Below are 6,697 nucleotides of genomic sequence, written 5' to 3'. Positions count from 1 at the left end.
AGGATCTTTGATGATATTTGCAAGGGGGGCTACACATATGTTAAATAATGTAGGACTGAGGCATGAGCCCTGAGGAACCCCGTTGGTAAGGGATTTAGCACAGAGCGAAAGGGACCCAAATTGATGGTATGTGTGCTCTGCTCTAAAAAGCTGGAAAGCCATTGAAATGCCAGCCCCACCATATCAATTTACATCAGCCTTTGCATTTGCTAATGGTGGGCTACAGTATCAAAGGATGCAGATAAATCCAGCAGCACTCATGATACTGCCTTGTTATTATCTAGAGATAGTTTAATGAAGTCCGTAACACCTATAAGAAGGGTTGATTCGGTAGTGTCTTGGTCTAAAACCAGAATGTAGGAAATCAAGACATACTTGGGATTTAATATGTTCGATGAGCTGCGAGTTGATATATCCCTCCAAATGTTTGCTCATGAGCGGAAGAAGTGAAATAGGGCAGTAGTTAGATAGCTCTGTAGAAGGCATGTTAACCTTTTTACAAATCAGAAGGATTTGAGTAGATTTCCAAAACAGGGACACTTTCCCCTCACACAGGGAGTGGTTAAATAAAGTGCATATTGAAGGGGGAAATGCTTTGCTAGTAGGGTGAATAGTATGGCTAGCATGATGTCAGTAGGGGGGCCAGATTTAGCAGTTTTTTGCAACACTTCTAATTTAAAAACCTGCAGGGGTGGAAAGCCTGCTAAGATGACCTCTTTCTTTCTGGAAGCTGTGAAGAAGGAATGGGGGTTTCTAAGATACTGGAGTCCCTAGGAAATGTGTCATAAATGTTGTCAACTTTTTCATTTAAAAAATGGAGATATTATCACATAAAATCTGAAAGACAGGGACAGGATTAGCGCTGGCAGTTGGAGACGTAAATGATTTGAGAATATTATAGAGTTCCTTCGTAGAATTGCCTGCTACCCTTAATTGCGCATATGTATGTCCTTACCATGTAAACTTCATATTTTTATGGTAGGAAGTTACAGCCGATTTAAATATTTCTTTCTCTGCCTGTGATTGAGTTTTAAGCAGTTCATGATCTGCAATGACTAATTTGGCCGATCTCAGGTCAGATTCCCTGAAACGTGTGCTTTTTAGGTCTCGCCCTGCGATTGCAGGCCAAAGGCCTGCTGTCGCAGAGCGAGACTATTGTTATCATTCCGGCTTTCAAGGACTGAAAGGGAGCCGGAGAGGACAACAGACTGTCACGCGCACGCAGCAGCAGCAGCAGCAGCAGCCTGCCGGGATCAGGTCGCGCGCATCAACAGGCTCTTCACAACACATGCACAACACACATACAGCCCCCCCCCCGCATACACACACACATACATACATACAGAACCCCCCCATACACACACACACACACACACACACGCACACACATACACAGAGAACCCCCGGCGCTTACACGCACATCCCCTACCTCGTCTCGGCGTCTTCGCGCTCCCTTGCCCCCGCTCCTCTGGTGCGCGCGCACCACTAGTTTCGATTCCCGCGCCGGCTCCTCTACAGCCAATCAGGAGGCAGAACTCCTTTTAGAGATGCTCCCTCTCTGGTCCGCTACCATTTTTTTCTTTTTAGGTCTCGCCCTGCGATTGCAGGCCAAAGGCCTGCAGTCGCAGAGCGAGTCTTTTGTAATCGTTTCACGCATTTTACTTTCAAGGACTAGGCAGAGCGGACAAGAGGCTGTTACGCGCACGCAGCCGGCCGCAATGGGATCAGGTCGCGCGCTCACCCTCTCCTGTCTCTTCTTTCTCTCCTTGGACGCCTCATGCATACACACACACAGCCCCTGCTTTTCGCACAAGCACACACACAGACACACACACGGGCACACGAGCGCACATACACACACACACACATGCACACATACAGACACCAACTCCCCCCCCCCCCCCCCGCCGCCTCCACCCCCCAAGGGTGAGATGTCCCCCCCCTCTTTCCTCGCACTCACCTGAGAGGTCGGCGCGGGCCCCACCGAGCAGCAGGAGGCAGGCGGCGAGCAGCAGCGGCGGCTCCATGGCGCTTGGTCCGTCCGTCTGTCTGACTGCCGGCGCGTGCCCCCTTTCGGCCTCCTATACAGATGCGTGAGAGAACAAGGCCCAGTGCGCCCCTCTTACGCACTGAGCGAGCGCGCGCGTGCCCGCCCGCCACAGAAAGAGAGCACGGACAAGGACCCGGGTCTAATATCAGCTGCGCACGACCCGAGCCCGAGGACAGGGGGCAGACCAGGGCCATGGAAGTAGAAGGACAAGGGCCGCGAGCCCGCCTGCGCTCGTGTATCGCTTTGTGTGAGCACAGAGGCAGTCTACGCTGCCAGGTAACAGTGAGTATTCCCAATATTCGGCATTGCTTTGGGGGTGACCAGACACTCGTTTGTTTTTTAGATTCGAGCTTCAGAATGTACCTAAAACGGTAAATATCGACTGTTATCTACATTGGGCATCGTGGTAATTTTAATGTGGTGTAAATGGCTTAGCCAGCCTCTAGGATGAGGGTGGGTGGGGATAGACCTCATAGTTCAACTAAAGATTAGTTTGTAGACATGTTAAGGTGGCTGGGGAGCTTGAGCGTGCTGCTGTGATGACTGTGTATTTGCTACTCTTGAACAAGAGAGTAATGATGAGAGCTAACCACACTTGATACTCTGAGCACGCTGACATCTTGCAGTGGCTTTAGTTTAAAATAATGCTTCTACCTGATGGCTTTTTTTCCCCCCCATGACTTTCACTTGTAGAGTCAATCTGCCTTCCGGTAGAATCCCTTATCAAGTATACTCTGCAGGAAAAGGTGAGTTCAGAAGTATTTCAGCTCAGACATTCTCCCCGCAGCACTCAGCCCAGGGTGTGCATGATGAGCACATAGTTCAGCTGATTCTCTATGAAGAACAGTCTTTCGCTCCTAGCTGATGCATCCTTAACTGAAAAGTGCTGCCCCTAATAGCCCAGGGTTGACACTTGTTCAACTCACACCTTAACTGAGCTTGGTGTCACTAAACCGAGTATCCTGCCAGTCTCAAAGCTATCAATTAGTGTAGTCCTGAAGCACGCTTCCTATTTGGTGCTCCTGCTATAATAGCATTAACTGAATCAACCATCGTTAGTTGTAAACATCAGTCTTTAACATCTCTTCATGCTATCTGCCTCTGACTAGTTTCTGCTGTCATGTCTCTTTTCAGACTGCATCGTTTGCGACTGGAGAACAGATGAGCCAGGTTAGTAATTGTGCGCTCAGGATGGGTTTGCATCATTTACTTGTGTATGTAAAGCCGGGTGCCAACATGGGCCAGTCATTTTCATGGTTTGGATCGTTAATAATGATTTTAGCTATTTCTTGTAGCCAGGGCCACTGGATGCATGCGATTCTGCGGCCGTGGCGTTTTTCACATAATTATAGATTCGCCACGTGGTCCATCTGCTTGTATAATCTGTGTATTTTAACATTGTTTTTTAGTAAACTGTTCAAAGGTTACTAAATGCAGCAGCATGGTGCTGCTACATAAGAGCATATGTTCACTGGTCACCTTTCTGTTGCTTATTTCTATATTTCGGTAGTAATGAGGTCCCCCCAAATCTCTAAGTACTAAATGAGGTTAATAATGTGCCGCATGATTTGCCCTTCTGCCGCATAATTCCTATGGCCCTGAATATAGCTAGTAGAGTGACTTGAAGCTTTGCTTTTTCTGCCTCCTACCTATCGGGTAGGGCAGTACTAATGTCATGGCTTGTTGGCTAGTAGCATTTGGCAATTTGGTATGGCATTTCCACCTGTGGTCTTCCTCTGCTCATTGTGTGGCTGCTCTGAGCTTAGAGGATTGATCTATTCAACACCATTATGCAAAGCCTCGTGGCACCCCCTTCCCCTGAATGTTGTAGCAGTCATGTGGGTAGTTCACAAGCAACCAGTGATGAAACCGATTCTGCCATATGAGTATTGCTGATTATACTCCTACCGTTCCATTTGTCTGAGGTTGCTTGACTCTAGGGTAGCCGGTGGCTTGTATATACATCAGTCAACTCCACACTAGCCTCTATGTGGACCTTTACTACAAGGTTTCTCTATCCACCTGAATGTGTTAAGGAGTGTAATGTGGCAAAAGCTGAAACTTTTGTGCCTGGAACGTCCCCTCTCTAAGACTAGACCATCTGATTTCTAAAGCTTGCCTGTGCAGGCCCTTCAGCAGGTGAGATTAATATTTTGTTGGTAGTCACTTTCAAAACTGGATTTACGGTGATAGTAACTCGAACAATCACTGAGCACCCCATGAAATAGACAAGAATTGATTAATCTGAGCTCCTTTGACTTAACTGGGGGTCGAAAGAGCAAGCATCAAGGATTCATCCCTTTTTTGTTACAGGTCCTTGATCCACCTGTAAAGGTTTAGGGGTGTTAACTGATTCCTGTAGGACTGAGTTTATTAAAGTATGCCTTTTTTTAATTATTGTGACATTAAAACAGAGTATTTAATATATGAAATGGGGCGTGCGCTTTGAGAACAAACAAATATGGCGAGGCAGTGAGTTCCTCCCACACTTAAAAGCCAACAGGCAGCACATGCCTCATAAGAAGGGGTAATATATATTTTTTGTTACAATCATTTGATGTACAATCTGAAGAATTTACATCTTTGTTTCTAGCTCAATGGGGTCAAAAGTAGCTAAATCCTCATCACCACAATTTGTTGTGCAGTGGCACAACCTTCAATAAGGTTGTTGCCTGTGACCAGCACTGCGTAATTCAGTGGCTCTGTTAATAGGATGTCATACATGGAGGTTAACAAGGGTGCCTTGAATTACAGCATTTTGCAATAAGTTAACATGTCTAGTTGGAGAGCAGTCCTCTGTCAATTGTTAGTGCAGAGGTGTATAAGTGGCAGTGAATAGCCCAATATATTTACATTATCATTCTAGCTAGTAGGTGTGGGCTAGGTAGTAAAACCCAGCCAAAAGCAGCCTCTACTACCTCGCAGAAGCCAATCTGTCTTATTTGGATAGGATAGCAGTGACTGCAAGAGAAAGGTTGAAGCAGGACATTTGAGAGAGTAAAAGACTGTCTCTACGTCGTTTTTTCTGTTCAACTGCCTTCAATTTAACTGCCTTGATAGAAAACGACCAGCAGAGGTCAGTAAAATGCCAGAATCACTTTAGAATTCTCTAGATTCCAGTCCATGGGAATGGTCTTCCACGAGCACCCGTAGACGGTATTTTTTCAAATCTTGTATTTTCAGTGAAATGACCGCTGAAAGCCCTGATTTTATATTAAAAACAGAGCTTTGGACTATACCATTTTCCGCTGAAAGGCAATATTTCTCATTGTGTTGCCATATCTGGCGTGTGATGCAGTTTGGTGCTTATTTCCCTCCTTTTTAGGTCTCGCTGAGCCAATGTGCTTGCCCATTGCTCCGGCTAGACTTATGTAGGGGCTCCAGGAAATGCTGCCAGAGGGCTTTGGAATGAGGATTATGGCCAGTGCATGTGTGCCGGCGTGCGCTCTCAATTTGCTCCCCCGCCCCGGCATCAAACTTCAAAGGAATGTGCTCCCGAGCTTGCTGGCCTCGCTCTCATTAGCCTTTATTTACTTGTTTTCATGGTCTGTTCTTCATCCAGCTCTCTCGCTCCTTAGCTCTGTTTCTTCCCTCTCTCTCTCTCGCTTTCAACCTTGTTGTTTCATATTGTTTGCCCTGGCTCTTCTCTTCCATACAGGCTCACTTCTGTTGCTCGCTGCTTTTGCTCCTATGAATTTTGGCCTATCTCCAACCTCCTCCCTCGCTGATCTTGGATCTCGGCCCCCTCCTCCTCTTTTCTCTCTCCCTCGCCTCTCCCGTGCTTACTGTTCCGGTCTCCTATTCATTCATCTTCCTCATCCAATTTACCACTCTCCATCTCGCAGACATACTTCCATTCTTGGCTAAGAAAATCATTGCAGTATTGATCTGTGCCTACTAGTCTCTCTTCATAACGCATCCCATGCTTTGTTAATCAATGTTATATACATAACGAGGGTTTTGTTTACAGGTCTATTTAGAGGATACCTCACTCTGGGGCACCACCATCTCACTTGGGGGCACCACCACATCATCACTCAGCACCACAACAGCACTGTCCTTGCTTGCTACCAACAAGCATTGCCATAGCCAATAGGACTCGCATTAGGAAAGTGTAAGCTATTGGCTTTGTGAATAACAATGCTATTAATTTATATCTTTTTATAGCCAACACATTAAAAAAATGTGTCATTTACAATACCAATAGCTCACACTTTCCTAATGCGAGACCTATTGCATTGCAAATGCTTGTTTAAAACTGAGGATAGACCTAGAAACCAACCCTCATGCTTGTTCGAATGTGAGAATATGTGCATCAATGTTGAGCGGGTCCTTCAGTTGTTTCTCCCCTTAAACAAACAATGGTCTACTTGACCATTTCTTAATTTGACATTGTCTAAACAGGTTGCATAGAGCTGGAACTAGACAGATCACACCTTACAGTGAAATATAATATGTCCTTGGACTTGCACTGTAGATGGAAGAGTTCTGTAATGTAGAATGGTGTCAGAAATCTTTATTTCACAAGCAATTTCAGAAGAAATAATGTTGCATTGTTATTAAAAGAATAATATGTGAACAAAAATGCAAATCACATTAGAACAAACATACACATATATACATACATATATAATCGACCAGTGCCTC

General features: G+C 45.7%; 1 non-coding gene and 1 pseudogene across 1 annotated transcript; both read left to right on the top strand.

Annotated features, from left to right (window-relative positions):
• The first annotated feature begins 2,847 nt into the window (after nucleotides 1-2,847).
• Nucleotides 2,848-2,923, top strand: LOC144786344 (small nucleolar RNA snR60/Z15/Z230/Z193/J17; annotated as a pseudogene).
• Nucleotides 2,924-3,905: 982 nt separating this feature from the next.
• LOC144786343 (small nucleolar RNA SNORD47) lies at nucleotides 3,906-3,978 on the top strand. Its single transcript, XR_013602147.1, has one exon. It is a non-coding gene; the product is annotated as a small nucleolar RNA SNORD47 (small nucleolar RNA).
• Nucleotides 3,979-6,697: the final 2,719 nt, after the last annotated feature.

The sequence above is a fragment of the Lissotriton helveticus genome, chromosome 10 (assembly GCF_964261635.1).
Source record: "Lissotriton helveticus chromosome 10, aLisHel1.1, whole genome shotgun sequence".
In the NCBI taxonomy this organism is placed as follows: Eukaryota; Metazoa; Chordata; class Amphibia; order Caudata; family Salamandridae; genus Lissotriton; species Lissotriton helveticus.
This window is presented reverse-complemented; position numbering and strand designations above follow the sequence as displayed.